General features: G+C 44.1%; 1 pseudogene; it reads right to left on the reverse strand.

Moving 5' to 3' along the window:
- Positions 1–13928, reverse strand: part of LOC114923384 — a 28062-nt pseudogene extending 14134 nt beyond the window's left edge.
- Between the last annotated feature and the right edge of the window lie 2720 nt (positions 13929–16648).

Consider the following 16648-nt stretch of genomic DNA (forward strand, 5'->3'; position numbering starts at 1 on the left):
ACAGAAAGTATCATATTTTGCAGAGATGGCAAAAATATCCGCGTACCTGAAGGATCATTCTCAGGAAAAATTTATCTCAATGTGGAGAAGATGGATAGATTATATTCAGAGAAAGTATGAATTGAAAAATTACTATGTAGCTTTTGATTAAAAATTTTGAACAAAAATATGTATATTAAATATTGATATATTTAAAAAATTTTGTATGTATTTTAATGTTATTTTAAAGTCATAGCAAGTTTATACTAGTGTGTAGTAATAATGAGTAGTTTTGAATAGATTTGGATTATTGTGTGTTTATTTCCTAGATTAGCTTTGGGTAGTCCTGGGGGGGGGGAGGGGGGAAAAGGGTAGGTTTGTATTATAGATTTATATGTATGATTTTTTAAGGAGGTGCCCGGTGATACCCCAACTGCACAAGACGGGATGGTTGAGTGAGGAAGGGAAGTAGGGAAGAGGGAGGAAGGAGGAGTGGTGGTAGAACAGGGAAGAGGAAGGAGTGTGTAAGTGGAAGAGGGTGGTGCAGGAGGGGGACACCGGACACGTCCGTGAATGTTTTGTTTAGTTTTATTCTCTTTGGTTGATATTGTGATAAAAGATTTATGTTTTTGTTTTTTAAATGAAAAATAATAAAAATTTATTTAAAAAAAAAAAAAAATCTGGAGCACAAGAAACAAGGCTGAAACTCCGTATGTTGGATTTTCATAATCAATATACAAAAAACACCACAAAAAATCAGTTTGAGCAATTCCACAAGTTCTATAAAAGGAAACATCCAGAAACGTCTGCTGATAATTAGAAACAGCTCGTTAGCCTTTATCAAGCTAACAATTTCCATTTTTTTCCCTCTACACCAGAAGTCTAATTCTAAGATGTATTGACTAAAAAGAATCAGGCCAGAATTTCTAAACACCCAACGGGAAATCAGAAATGAAATTCAAGTCTTATCTAAACTCATCAATGTTTGCCTCATGCGCACTTCCTTCTCTGCTCCCACAAAATAGGTTATAAAATTGAGCACATTGTGTGATGACCCATTAATGACCCTCTTGATTTACGACTGTAATTGCAAGCTAAATTACAGTTGTAAATCTAGGACAACCAAGAGTTTCCCCCAAAAGTGAGGTAGCCAGTGTTGATGAATGACTTGCACATTCACTTAACTGCTGCATCAGGAGCAGCAGGGACAGGGGTAGTAAAGCAAAGCAGGCTCCCAACCATAATTGGTAGGTGCCATTACAGTTGTATCCCAAGGACTAACTGTACACTAGCCGGGGAATTTCACAACTTCTGCAAACAGAAACATCCAGAAACTACTGCTGATAATCAGAAATGGGTAGTTAGTCTATATGAAACTAATATTTTCCATATTTCTTCGCTCCACCTTCAGGTCTAATCCTGAGATCTGTTGACTAAAAAGAATCAAGCCGGAACTGAAGTAGTCAATTTCTCACCTATACTCTCCCCTGTGTGATATATGATGTATAACGTTAGACCTAATACTGAAATCTTTTCCCACAACTGGACACTTTTATGGTTTCTCTCCTGCATGCGTCCTCTGGTGTTTCTCCAGGTTAGACCTTTTCTTGAAACCTTTCCCACAATCAGGACATTCAAAGGACTTTTCTCCTGTGTGAGTCCTCTGGTGTATCACCAGGTTGGAACTGTAGCTGTAACATTTCCCACACTGGACATTCAAAGGGTTTCTCTCCTGTGTGAGTCCTCTGGTGTTTTACTAGGTCGGAATTTCTAATAAAATGTTTCCCACAAAGTGGACACTCATATGGTTTCTCTCCTGTATGAGTCCTCTGGTGGTCCACCAGGTTGGAATTTCTAATAAAATGTTTCCCACAAAGTGGACACTCATACGGTTTCTCTCCTGTGTGAGTCCTCTGGTGTATCACCAGGTTGGAACTGTAGCTGTAACATTTCCCACAAAGTGCACACTCATACGGTTTCTCTCCTGTGTGAGTCCTCTGATGTGTCACCAGGTGGCAATTCTGACTGAAACTTTTCCCACAATCAGGACATTCAAAGGGTTTCTCTCCTGTGTGAGTCCTCTGGTGTATCACAAGGTTAGAACTTTTCTTGAAACTTTTCCCACATTCAGGACATTCAAAGGGTTTTTCTCCTGTGTGAGTCCTCTGGTGTATCACCAGGTTGGAACTGTAGCTGTAACATTTCCCACAATCAGGACATTTAAAGGGTTTCTCTCCTGTGTGAGTCTTCTTGTGTATCACCAGGCTGGAATTCTGACTGAAACCTTTCCCACAGATAGGACATTCAAAGGGTTTCTCTCCTGTGTGAGTTCTCTGGTGTGTCACCAGGTGGGAATTGTAACTGAAACATTTCCCACAATCAGAACATTCAAACAGTTTCTCTCCTGTGTGAGTCCTCTGGTGGTATACTAGGACGGATTTTTTAATAAAACGTTTCCCACAAACTGAACACTCATATGGTTTGTCTCCTGTATGAGTCCTCTGGTGGTTCACCAGGTTGGAATTCCAGCTGAAACATTTCCCACAAAGTGCACACTCATACGGTTTCTCTCCTGTGTGAGTCCTCTGGTGGCTCACCAGGCTGGAATTATTTATGAAAGATTTCCCACACTCAGGACATTCAAAGGGTTTCTCTCTGGTGTGAGTCATCTGGTGTTTCACAAGGCTGGAACTGACACTGAAACATTTCCCACAATCAGTACATTCAAAGGGTTTGTCTCCTGTGTGAGTCTTCTGGTGTATCACCAGGTTGGAATTATGACTGAAACCTTTCCCACAATCAGGACACTCAAAGGGTTTCTCTCCTGTGTGAGTCCTCTGATGTCTCACCAGGTTGTAATTCCGAGTGAAACGTTTCCCACAATCCGAACATTCAAAGGGTTTCTCTCCTGTGTGAGTCATCTGGTGTTTCACAAGTTAGTATTTTACATTTCTGAAGGAAATGGAAAATATTTTGATTTCTCGCTTGATTTGCTTTCCTTTTCAAAAGTTATTCTCACTTCTCCAGAGTGCTCTTATTGCCATCCTCTTTGTCTGTAAGATTCAAAGAAATGTGTAAGTTTGTTTATACAATGCTTGGAGATGTGAAAAAAGGAAAAAATATACATTTAAAAAGCAAACATACCAGAATGCTAACCTCTTACATTAATTATGATTCATCGGACATTCCAGAGATCCAACTTCAGATATCTGTTCAATCATGAAATTCCCCTGACTTGCATCAACCATAAATTTTAAGCACTGCTAAGGGTTATCATAAAATAAATCTGCAAGTCTGGGGTATAGAGTATACAATTGTAGATATATGGAAAAAGTAATATAAATGCACATACCTATAATTATATCTATGTGGAAAATTCATGTTTTCAGCCTGAAAAAGAAAAAAAGATTACTGTCAAACCTTCTGAGCTAATTTTAAGAGGTGTGGGGGCTTTAAATGATGAAATGATACCGAAAGCCTCTGCAAGATTTGAACATGGAACTCCTCGACCACAAATAAGGGGAAAAACTACGGTACTCTCCACAATACTTCTGCTGACATCACAATTGAAGTACTCCTCACTTAATGACTGCCATTGGGACTGACATCTGTGTCATTAAGCTGCCCGATCATTAAGCATGATGTTAGCATGATAGTGTCAACTTACATCTGTTCCTCTGGACTTGCTAAGCAAATCACCATGGATCGTTAAAGGGAATTTCACATGACTGTGGCTTGCAATTTCCTGCCGATATACCCATTGATTTTGCTTGTAAGAAGCTAGCTGGGAAGGTCACAGATGGGGATGATGAATGTGGGATACTGCAGCCACCATAAACTTGCAACAATTGGCAGCATCCGAATTGGTGCAACTCCCTTTTCCTGCATTTTCATAATCATAGGCCCAGTGAAGAAGTGGTAAATGAGGACTACTTATACAATTGAACATCCTGAAAGGTCTTCCATAGCTATTCTTTCAGAAGTGCTGGCTTAAGCACAGTTGAACCTCGTTAATACACGTATGGGGCGCCAGTAGGAAATACCATGCTTGTTACCTATAAATAAAAGTAAAAAAATAAAAATCCCAGAAAAAATTAGTGGCAGTTTCAGTCTGACATTGTTGCCAAGAAAACAGCAGGTCCGTAAGAGAATAAGGAGAGTAGAAAGGAACCTCGGAGGTCTTCTAGTCCAAACTCCTGCTTAGGTAGGAAACCTGTATCATTCTGGACAAATGGCTGTCCAATCTCTTCTTAAAAACCTCCAGTGATGAAACACCCACAATGTCTGGAGGCAAGCTGTTTCATTAATTGTTCTCACTGACAGGAACTTTCTCCTAATTCTAGTCTCCATCTGTTACTTCATGTTCTGCACGGGTCAATCCCCTCTTCTATGTGACAGCCCCTCCAATTTTGAAACACAATTCATCTAAACACAAACTATCCATGCGCCATTTTAGTCCAACAACTGAAGCCTCTGCAGCCCAACCAATAAACTGGCTCTTGTGCAGACCAGTCTCTGTTCCAACAAATGCCCTGCAGGCAGTTATTAGAGCTCCCAGGCCTGTCCCTTGACCGGAAATTCTGTTATCTTTCGGAATATTATCACATAACCCCCTTGATCTCTTTCAAAAGCTGTTTGTAAAAAACTGTGAACAGCTTCTTTTTTCACAATTCATAAAAAACTAAAATTAATATTGAAAGACTCTGCAGACAAGGCTGTTCACTTACATGGGCAAAGAGAAACAGGGATGCATCAGTCACCAGAGAGGGAATCTGGGCATGTAAGAGAGGCAGATTCAGGTGCTGCATCTCAAAGGAAACCCACCTGGACAGGGCTGCCCATTGGCCAAGCCCACCTGGGCGCCTCTTGGGTCTCCCTAACCCGCCTTCCAGATGCCCTTGACCTCCTCCTAGCAGGGTCCCCGCCCTCGCCTCAACTGCTCTAGTATGCATAACCAAGGCTGGATGTGCCCTGAGAGGGATATTCTCAGAGATGTGTCCACTTGTGTACCGAGTTTAACATTAGCCTAAGCCAGTGGTGGTGAACCTATGGCACGGGTGCCAGAGGCGGCACTCAGAACCTTCTCTGTGGGCACGCGTGCCGTCGCCCAGTCCTAGGCCTTCAGCTGGGTTTTATAAAACCTTTTCGCTTTAGGCCTCTGCCCCCGTATGCAAAAAAAAAAAAAGGTTCAATCAATCAATCAATTTCAACTTCTTGCGCGGGGGGGGGNGCCAGTGGTGGTGAACCTATGGCACGGGTGCCAGAGGCGGCACTCAGAACCTTCTCTGTGGGCACGCGTGCCGTCGCCCAGTCCTAGGCCTTCAGCTGGGTTTTATAAAACCTTTTCGCTTTAGGCCTCTGCCCCCGTATGCAAAAAAAAAAAAAGGTTCAATCAATCAATCAATTTCAACTTCTTGCGCGGGGGGGGGAGAGATCTTGCAAAGTTGGAATTGATTGATTGAACTTTTTAGTCCCACCCAGTCTGCCGTTGCCACCACAGCCACGACCACCCAATTGACAACACCCAGCCAATGGTCACACCCACCCGGCACCCAACATGCATAATTGATTTTGGGCACTCGGTCTCTAAAAGGTTTGCCATCGCTGCTTTATACAATGCTTGCAGATGTGAAAAAAAGGAAAAAAATATACATTACATTTAAAAAGCAAACATGCCACGATGCTAACCTCTTACATTAATTATGATTTATCGGACATTCCAGAGATTGAAATATCCCTTAAATCATGAAATTCCCTTGACTTGCATAAACCATAAACTGTAAGCGCTGCTATGGGCTATCATAAAACATATCTGGAAGTCTGGGGTATAGATTATACAATTGCAGATATATGGAAAGAGTAATATAATATATCCAGAAGCGATGAATGCTCCAACACTGGAAGTTTTTAAGAAGAGACTGGACAGCCATTTGTCTGAAATGGTGTAGGGTTGCTGCCTGAGCAGGGGGTTGGACTCGATGACCTCCAAGGTCCCTTCCAACATCATCATCATCATTATTATTATTATTATTATTATTATTATTACATACCTATAATTATATCTATGTGGAAAATTCATGTTTTCAGCCTGAAAAAGAAAAAAAGATTACTGTCAAACCTTCTGAGCTAATTTTAAGAGGTGTGGGGGCTTTAAATGATGAAATGATACCGAAAGCCTCTGCAAGATTTGCACAAGGAACTCCTCGACCACAAATAAGGCCTGTCCCTTGACCGGAAATTCTGTTATCTTTCTGAATATTATCACACAACCCCCTTCATCTCTTTCAAAAGCTGTTTGTAAAAAAACTGTGAAGAGCTTCTTTTTCAGGGTAGATTATTCAGACTTTAAAAGAACTAAATATTTAAATTGAAAACCTCCGCAGACAGGGCTGTTCCCTGACATGGGCAGAGAGAAACAGGGACGCAGCAGTCACCAGAGAGGGAATCTGGGCAGGTAAGAGAGGCAGATTCAGGAGCTCCATCCCAAAGGAAGCCCACCTGGACAGGGCTGCCCATCGGCCAAGCCCACCTGGAGGCCTCTCGGGTCTCCCTCCCCCGCCTTCCAGACGCCCCCGGCCTCCTCCTAGCAGGGTCCCCGCCCTCGCCTCCAGCCACGCTCCCTCTGAGCCCAGAGCTCCCCCGGCCTCTTCCCCTCCCTCCCCTCCAGGCACTGGGAGGCTGATCCTCCCCCCCCAGCAGCCACAGGGGAACGTGGGGGGGGGGGGAGCCGGGCTGCGCCCAGAGGAGGGGCTGCGGGGCAGGAGGGGGGCTGCTCCTCTGCAGGCCTTAAGCGAGGCGCTCTGGGTCGTGGAAGGCAATGTCACGTGACTGCGACTCGCAACCTCTTGCCAGCCTCTCCAGGGATTCTGCTCAGGAGAAGCTGGCTGGGAAAGGCACAACCGGGGATCACGAGGGTGGGATGCTGCGACCGTCACGGATGTACAGCGGTGGGCAACGTGCGAACCGACCAGCCCGATTTGCTCCCGGCTTCTCCTCCGACCCGCCCTCGACTCACCTTCCAGCTGCTGCTTCGACCCTGGGAAGAGCACGAAAGCCTCCCCCCCCCGCACGCCTCCTTCCTCCCCTGAGCGATCCGGAAGAGGAAGTTGCTCTGACCTTCTCCTCCCCTCCCATCCTTTCTAGCAATGCAGTACTCGATGGTTGCAGCTCCTCTTCCCTCCACCACAGATGCCGCTTTCTACTCGCAGATGCTGCCTATCTGACCGTCATCTCGCGATAGGAGGGCGGAAGTCACGCTTGTCCCGTCTGGGCCTTTGGCGTCTGCAAGAGAGTTTTCGCTGATTTCTATGCTCTCCGGTCGTTTCCGCCTCCCAGCGACCGTCCTTTGCAACTGCGCCATGTGAAACAGCGAAAAGCGACGACGCTGCTTAGTTTACAAAGATTAGCTCCATGCTGAGCCCTAGAAGTGTCTGAAGTTCAAACAGAAATGCAGACTAAGAGTCGTAACTCTCCAAGCAAAGACCTTACTTACACCATTCTGGACAAATGGCTGTCCAGTCTCCTCTCAAAAGCCTCCACGGATGGAGCACTCCCAACTTNGTGAAACAGCGAAAAGCGACGACGCTGCTTAGTTTACAAAGATTAGCTCCATGCTGAGCCCTAGAAGTGTCTGAAGTTCAAACAGAAATGCAGACTAAGAGTCGTAACTCTCCAAGCAAAGACCTTACTTACACCATTCTGGACAAATGGCTGTCCAGTCTCCTCTCAAAAGCCTCCACGGATGGAGCACTCCCAACTTTTAGAGGGAAGCTGTTCCACTGATTAATTAGTTTCATGGACAGGAACTTTCCCCTTAATTCTCGGTTGGATCTTTTTTTGATAAGTCTCCCTTCAATTGCTTCTTTTACTGCTCTCAGGCACTTTGGGGAATAGGTTGACCCCCCTCTTAATGCATCAGCCCCTCAAATACCGAAAGACTATTAGGCCACCCTTAGTCCTTCTCTGTGTCAAATTAGACATATCCAGTTCCTCCAACCGCTCATCTGATGTTTTAGCATCTAGTCCCCTAAATATCTTTGTTGCTCTTTTCTGCACTCTTTCTAGAGCAGGGGTTTCTCAATCTTGACAATTTTAAGGCATGTGGACTTCAACTCCCAGAATTCCACAGCCAGCAATGCTGGCTGTGGAATTCTGGGAGTTGAAGTCCACATGCCCTAAAATTGTCAAGGTTGAGAAACACTGTGACTAGAGTCTCAACATCTTTTTGTATCGTGACCAAACCTGGATGCAGTATTTTAAGTGCAGCAGTAATTCATTATTAACGCTTCATGTGATCTTGAAATTATAATGGCCATGAAAAACATGATCTATGACCATTTTTCATTCTTACAACTGTTGCAGCATCCCTATGGTCATGTGATAAAATTCAGATGTTTGGCAGCTGCCATGTATTTATGACAGTTGTAGGGTCACGTGATCACCTTATGCAACCTTCTGACAAGGAAAAATAATGGGGAAGCCAGATTCACTTAACAACTGTGCGAAAAACATCATAAAATGGGGCAAAAGTCACTCAACAACTATCTTGCTTAGCAATGGAAATTTTGGGCTCAGTTGTGGTTGTATGTGAAGGACTCCCTGTAATATCTTTTTGTCTTCATTCTTGCAGAGCCTAAATCTCCCTAGAGGGCAGAATTGTTCTGAGCAGACTTCCCAATTTCCAGAGGAATTAGATTATTCCCAGGCAGGCACCATGGGCAAAACCCTTGGATGATGCGAGTTAGCAGAAAGATTTTTGCGCTTTATGACTGATATTCCTGTGGCTCCAAAGGATTTAGAACAGGGCAGCACCATCAGGTGAGAAGCTATAGGAGGGCCATCTTCACTCCTGCCGGCCAGGTCTGCATCCAACAGCACCCACCATGAAGCTTCATTCCTGAAGGAGGAAATTTTACATCTGCCATGTAAATTTCCTTGCACAGAAGCCTCCATTAGGTCACAAAAAGGGAAAAATATGCAGCAGGGCCTAGAAAACGGGACCTAAGAAAGAGGGGCCGATTGTCTATATATGGTAGAAGAAATGTTTCCAAACTACATTTTTAAAAAGAAAAGAAAAAGGAAGAATGGAATATCCTGCCAAAGCGCATGGCTGACTGATCACCAGGCTAAACTTTTTAGAGGGACACCCTGCACTGCCATTTTTCATGCAGGTCTAATAAGGTATGGATGGTGATAGTGGCCATTTCAGCTACTGGCTCCGAACTCTTGTTGCATGGAGGAATCTGAACTCATGATGATATAACAAGGTAAATGTCCCCCAGACAGACTGCCTACCTCCCAAGATGTAGTTTTTGCCTCTCAATGTTCCATAACTCCTGGAAGGAGTCTTCATGACTAAGCTAATACTGAATTAAAACTCACAGCTTTCCATCCAGCGCCCTCCTGATATTTGTTTTTGGTGCCTTGAAGTCCGTCAAGTCAAATCAAGTGGTTTCCTTGTTTGACAAATGCACTGGGGAAAGCAGGGACAGCGAGGTCATTAGGTACTTCATTTAACATACTTCTCGCGTTGTGACATGAATGGGCAGGATTCATTAATATCGTACGTCAAGGACTACGTGTAGTTTCCATCCATTGCTTCTTATTCTGCCTTCAAGTGCTTTGGAGAATAGGTTGATCCCCTCTTCTTTGTGGCAGCCCCTCAAATATTGGAAGACTGCTATCATGTCACCTTTAATCCTTCTTTACATTAAACTAGACCAGGGGTGGGCAACCTTGGCTCTTGAAGTCTTCTGGGACTTCAACTCCCAGAATTCCTGAGCCAGCATGGCTCAGCTTGGAAACCTCTCCCTTTCCCCTCAGCATGGCTGGCTCAGGAATTCTGGGAGTTGAAGTCCACGAGTCATAAAAGAGCCAAGGTTGCCTATCCCTGAACTAGAGCTAATCAATTCCTGCAACCATTCTTCATGTGTTTTAGCCCTCTGTCCTCTAGTCATCTGTGTTGGTCTTTTCTGGACACTTTTTCTAGAGTTTCAACAACTTTTATATCATGGTCACAAAAACGATGCAGTGTACCAAGTGTAATCTTACTAAGGTTGTATAAAGCGATGCTAATATTTCATATTAATTGAGCGAAATAGAGAGGAAATTTTTAAGGAGCTAATCTGAACTTTGTATGTATGACTTTGTTTTTGGATAATTGATTACCCCATCACCACGTTGTTTCCTAAGCACCTTGACATAAAAACTGAAAAAAATCAATAAAACTTGTTTCAAAAAAAAAAAAAAAAAAGGAAACATAGTGGTTGTTAAACACGTTTTGTCAGAAGTAAACACCAATTTCCAGGAAAAATGTCATAAATTGGGGTCAAAATTATAGGGTGCTGCTAACAGCTGTGAATGCAAGCCAGTTGCTGAACACCCAAAAGGTGGTCATGTCATCATGGCGGGGATGATGGAACTTTGAATTAGGGTCTCAAGTAACTTTTGGGGGGTCCGTCGTAACGTCAAATGGTCACAAAGCAACCCGTCATGTGTTAATATGACCAATCTCGTATGTTACAGGAATTCATCCTCAGGTTTTTCAAAACATTTTTGTCTACCCACTGTCTCCATCTGTGGAGACCTCAATTACAGATAGATTACAGATTATAGGTAATTTAACAATTGTAGTGGGTTAGAAACCCACTGTATGTGTTGGGATCTCACCACTGAGCAAGAGTTGAGAAAAAAACATTTATTATTAAATGTTTTTATTAATAAACTTATTCACCACCCTTCATACAGTTTGAGGCAACTTTAAGCGTCTTGCCTTGCCCTAATGTTCACGACAAGTTTTTTCCTATAAAAAGTTATAATTCTTACACAATGCATTTTAAAAAATGAAACATTTTCTGCTGTACATTTTTCACATTGCCACCACCAAGGGGGATGCAACAAATATGCCAGCATCTTAGTGCTGCTATTACCCAGCAACCATCAAAGGGTAAGACAAAGGCACTTTCAAGAAAACGAGATCACAGTAGGAGTTGCTTATTAATCCGGAGATGCTGTGATCAAAACCATGATCCTGTTTCTCTTCAAGTCAATATTCCTACAGCTCCTCCCCATCAGATTGCTCTGCAAAGCAGAACAGCCTTTACATGTGAAATTTTACACTGCTTTTTTCCCTGGGTCTTAGGCCATCACTTGCCTTTTGAAGATCTCCCAGAGGCACTCATCATTTTCAGTGCACCCATAATCCCTTAATGCGGCCTACAGTGTTCAGGTAGAAAAAAGAGAGCAGTTTCTCCCTCCCCCAAATGACAATGACCCAGGAGCAGCCGCCATTTTGGCCCTGAGGCAGGCATGGCAAAATGGCAGCTACTTCCACAAGTCTACCATGTGGCCCAGGGATGAATCGCAGGCACATTGAAAATAAGGGCCCAGGGATAAGTGGCCTGCCCTCTTTCCCCAACATGAGCTTCAAAAGTTAAGGAGGAGGAGGGTGAGGCCTGGTGGGGTGGGAGTCAGGCTAAACAACTCCAGGGAGCCATGTGGGAGAAAAAGCCTGCGGGGGAGGGAAAGGCTTGAGGAAACCTGTTTAAAGATGCCTGGGAGATGCTAGGTGGGAGGAAGAGGCCTGGGCGGAAAGGCCTGGCAGGAACCAAGGGTTGGGATAAAAGAGGCCTTTGGAGGGAAGCCTGGGCCTACACTGGACCTCCAAGAGTTTTTGCCAACATTGAGGTAGCCAATGTTCTGCTTAATGACTCGCAAATAACGGCTGCATCAGGAACAGCAGGGCTAGGGGTGGTTAGGCAAAGCAGGCTCTAAACCATAATGGATGGGCCCCATTACAGTTGTATCCCAAGGACTAACTGTACGCTGGTCAGGAAATTTCACAACAGTTTCTCTCCTGTTATGTGTCCTCTGGTGTTTCACAAGCACAGAAGCATAACTGAAACTTTTTCCACACTCTGGACACTCATACGGTTTCTCTCCTGTGTGAGTCCTCCGGTGTACTACCAGGCTGGAATATTGACTGAAACCTTTTCTACAATCAGGACATTCAAAGGGTTTCTCTCCTGTGTGTGTCCTCTGGTGTATTACCAGGCTGGAATATTGACTGAAACCTTTTCCACAATCAGCACATTCAAAGGGTTTTTCTCCTGTGTGTGTCCTCTGGTGGGTCACAAGTTTAGAACGGTAACTGAAACTTTTCCCACAGTCAGGACATTCAAAGGGTTTCTCCACTGTGTGAATCCTCTGGTGTCTCATCAAGTGGGAATTTGCAATGAAAGATTTCTTACAAACTGGACATTCATACGGTTTCTCTCCTGTGTGAATCCTCTGGTGGTTTACCAGGTCAGAATTTGCAATGAAACTTTTCCCACAATCAGGACATTCAAAGGGCTTTTCTCCTGTGTGAATCCTCTGATGTATCACCAGGCTGGAATTCTGACTGAAATGTTTCCCACATTCAGGACATTCAAAGGGTTTTTCTCCTGTGTGAGTTCTCTGGTGTATCACCAGGTTGGAATTCTGACTGAAATGTTTCCCACATACAGGACATGCAAAGGGTTTTTCTCCTGTGTGAGTTCTCTGGTGTTTCACCAAGTTGGAATTGTGATTGAAACTTTTTCCACATTCAGGACATTCAAAGGGTTTCTCTCCTGTGTGAGTCCTCTGGTGTCTCACCAGGTGGGAATTTGCAGTGAAACGTTTCCCACAAACTGGACACTCATACAGTTTCTCTCCTGTGTGAGTTCTCTGGTGTGCCATCAAATCAGAACGGTAACTGAAAGTTTTCCTACACTCTGGACACTCATATGGTTTCTCTCCTGTGTGAGTCCTCTGGTGTTTCACCAAGTGGGAATTTGCAATAAAACTTTCCCAACAAACTGGACATTCATACGGTTTCTCTCCTGTGTGAATCCTCTGGTGGTTTACCAGGTCAGAATTTGCAATGAAACCTTTCCCACAATCGGGACATTCAAAGGGCTTCTCTCCTGTGTGGGTCCTCTGGTGTATCACCAGGCTGGAATTCTGACTGAAACGTTTCCCACAATCAGGACATTCAAAGGGTTTCTCTCCTGTGTGAGTCCTCTGGTGCATCACCAGGTTGGAATTCTGACTGAAACTTTTTCCACATTCAGGACATTCAAAGGGCTTCTCTCCTGAGTGAGACCTTTGATGTATCACCAGGTTGACATTCTTACTGAAACATTTCCCACAATCAGGACATTCATACGGTTTCTCTCCTGTGTGAATCCTCTGGTGATTCATCAGATAGGAATTTGCAATGAAACGTTTCCCACAAACAGGACACTCATACGGTCTCTCTCCTGTGTGAGTCCTTTCGTGTATCACAAGAGTACAACGGTAACCAAAACTTTTCCCACATTCTGAACACTCATATGGTTTTTCTCCTGTGTGAGTTCTCTGGTGTTTCACCAGGTGGGAATTTGTAATGAAACCTTTCCCACAAACTGGACACTCATACGGTTTCTCTCCTTTGTGAATCCTCTGGTGGTTTACCAGGTTAGAACTCTTCTTGAAACCCTTCCCACAATCAGGACATTCAAAGGGTTTCTCTCCTGTGTGAGTCCTCCGGTGTATCACCAGACTGGAAGTTTGACTGAAACCTTTCCCACAATCAGGACATTCAAAAGGTTTCTCTCCTGTGTGAGTCCTCTGGTGTACCACCAAGTTGGATTTCTGACTGAATCTTTTCCCACAATAAGAACATTCAAAGGGTTTCTCTCCTGTGTGAGTCCTCTGGTGTATCACCAAGTTGGCATGCTTGATAAAGCATTTACCACATTGTAAGCATTTATAAGGCATCTGTCCTGTGTGGGTCCTTTTATGAATCACAAGGGAGCTATTTTGACCAAAGACTTGTTACATTTGTAGCATTTGTATGGCTTTTTTCCTGTCTGGATCCTCTTGTGCATAATCACCTATGCTTTATTTAGTGATGCTTTGATTCAAGCTGTTTTCTTCCTCCCATTGCAGGTTCTGCATTGCTATCTGCCCTATTTGAGTATCCAATTGACCTTTTCTTCCCTACTGACTTCCAGATATTTCCCTCTTTTCCTGACCGGAAAAATAACCCCATTCACCTTTTCATGTAATGCATCCTTGAGTTCCATATATTCTACTTTTTCCAGCTTGAAATCTCTTCTTGATTGTCTCTTGTTTTTCACCTGCTGAGATGGGAGAATTGTGTAATTTTCGAAAGGAAATGGAAAATACTTTGATTTCTGGCTAGATTTACTTTTCTTTTCAAAAATTATTCTCAGTTGTCTGGAGTGCTCTTATTGCCATCTTCTTCATCTGTAAGATTGAAAGAAAAGTATAACTTTTTAAATATAATGCTTGCAAATGTGAAAAAAAGAGAAAAGGTATACATTACATTTAAAAAGCAAACATGCAACAATGCTAAAGTAACTTCTTACATAAAACATGATTCATCAATTATTACAGAGATTTTAGCGATGTGAGGGATTTAACTGATGAAATGATGCCTAAAGCCTCTGCAAGATTTGAAGCACTGATTTTGCCCATGGAAATCCTCAGCTCCAAGTAAGGGCAGAAAATATTCTCCACAATCCCTCTGCTGACATCCCAATTGAAGTAGTCCTCACTTACTGACAGGAATTGGGACTGGCATCTGTGTCACTAAGCGGCCCGATCATTAAGCATGATATCACATGATAGAGCCAACTTATATCAGTTCCTCTGCAGTTGTTAAACAAGTCACCATAGGTGGTTAAAGTGTCAGAATCCACTTATATTTCCTTTCTATCTATCTTCTCTGATATAAAATCAATTCTTACCCTCTCCTGGATCCTGCCCTACTTCTAAGGGGGAGGGGGGGTATGCATGCGGGTTTTATTACTTTCACTTCCTCTATTCACTACAAAGTAACCTTTGTTTATTCGCTTTCAGGTCTGCTAACCATCACAATGTAACCATTTGCCTTTCATCCTATGCCCCTCTGAACTTCTCCTCCTTACCAGCCAGTGAGAGAAGGGGGGGGGGGGAGAAGATGCAGCATCTGGGATCTGTGTGAGGAGATGTTGAATGATCTTGCCAATGGAGCCAGATTGATGTTATCTCTCCTGGATTTAACACCTAGAAATCTGCCTGTCTGAATCGCCCGGAAGAACTGCGGGGTGGGGAGCTGCTTAGAGACACTCTAAAACATTGATTTGTAAGGAAATCCCTCAGATCCTGTCTATCATGCCTGCCATCAATTTCTCTTAATAAAAGTTCCTGTTGGAACCCATTGATTTTTGCTTGCTGGGAAGGTCACAAATGTTCATGAGTGTGGGGTGTTGCGGCCGTCATAAATGCGCAACGGTTGGCAGCACCCGTGGTGCAACTCCCTTTTCCTGCATCTTCATAACCATGGGCTCAGTGAACAAGTGGTAAATGAGGACCATCCGTACAACTGAACATCCCAAAAGGTCCCCAATAGCTTCTTCTTTTTTTTTTTGAAAAATGATATTTAATCACAGTTGAACCGTGTTAATACATGGATGGGGCGCCTATAGCACATACCATGCTTGTTGGCTAGATATGGAAGTAAAAAAAAATAAATCCCAGATGAGACCAGTAGCAGATCATTCTGATATTGTTGCAAAAAAAACAACAAGAGAATAATGGGAGTTGAAAGGGACCTCAGAGGTCTTCTAGTCCAATCTCACTTAGGTAGGAAACCTATATCATTCTGGATAAATGGCTACCCAATCTCTTCTGAAAAACCTCCAGTGATGAAACACCCACAACATCTGGAGTCAAGCTGTTTCATTAATTATTCTCACTGACAGGAACTTTCTCCCAATTCTAGGTTGCATCTCTTTTTGATAAGTCTCCATCTGTTACTTCTTGTTCTGCTCTATGACACTTCGGCGCACAGGTCAATCCCCTCTTCTATGTGACAGCCCCTCCAATTTTGAAAGAGTGCCATCATCTAAACACAAACTCTCCATGCGGCATTTTAGTCCAACAACTGAAGCCTCTCTGCAGCCCAACCAATAAACTGGCTCTTCTGCAGACCAGTCTCTGTTCCCCCAAATGCCCTGCAGGCAGTTATTAGAGCTCCCAGGCCTGTCCCTTGACCGGAAATTCTGTTATCTTTCTGAATATTATCACAGAACCCCCTTGATCTCTTTCGAAAGCTGTTTGTAAAAAGCTGTGAAGAGCTTCTTTTTCAGGGTAGATTATTCAGACCTTACAAGAACTAAAATTAAAATCCTCCACAGGCAGGGCTGTTCACTGACATGGGCAGAGAGAAACAGGGACGCAGCAGTCACCAGAGAGGGAACCTGGGCATGTAAGAGAGGCAGATTCAGGAGCTCCATCCCAAAGGAAGCCCACCTGGACGCCTCTCAGGTCTCCGTCACCCGCCTTCCAGATGCAACCGACCTCCTAGTAGCAGGGTTACCGCCCACGGAAGGGTGCCCCCTCCAGCCACGATCCCTCTTGACACCCAGATCTCCCCGTCCTCTTCCTGCCCTCCAGACAGTGGGGGGGGGGGATGATCCTCCCCAGCAGCGACAGGGGAACGTGGGAACGGTGGCTCCCAACCTTCCGGGAAACACCGGAGCCCCCACGCTGGGAGCCGGGCTGCGCCAAGAGGAGGGGCTGCGGGGCAGGAGGGGGTCTCGGGGGAAGGATTTGAAGAGGATCGGAGAGCCGTTCGCCGAAGCAGCAACCGAGGAGG

This window comes from Protobothrops mucrosquamatus, unplaced genomic scaffold, assembly GCF_001527695.2.
Source record: "Protobothrops mucrosquamatus isolate PMUCROS unplaced genomic scaffold, P.Mucros_1.0 scaffold3233, whole genome shotgun sequence".
Classification (NCBI taxonomy): Eukaryota; Metazoa; Chordata; class Lepidosauria; order Squamata; family Viperidae; genus Protobothrops; species Protobothrops mucrosquamatus.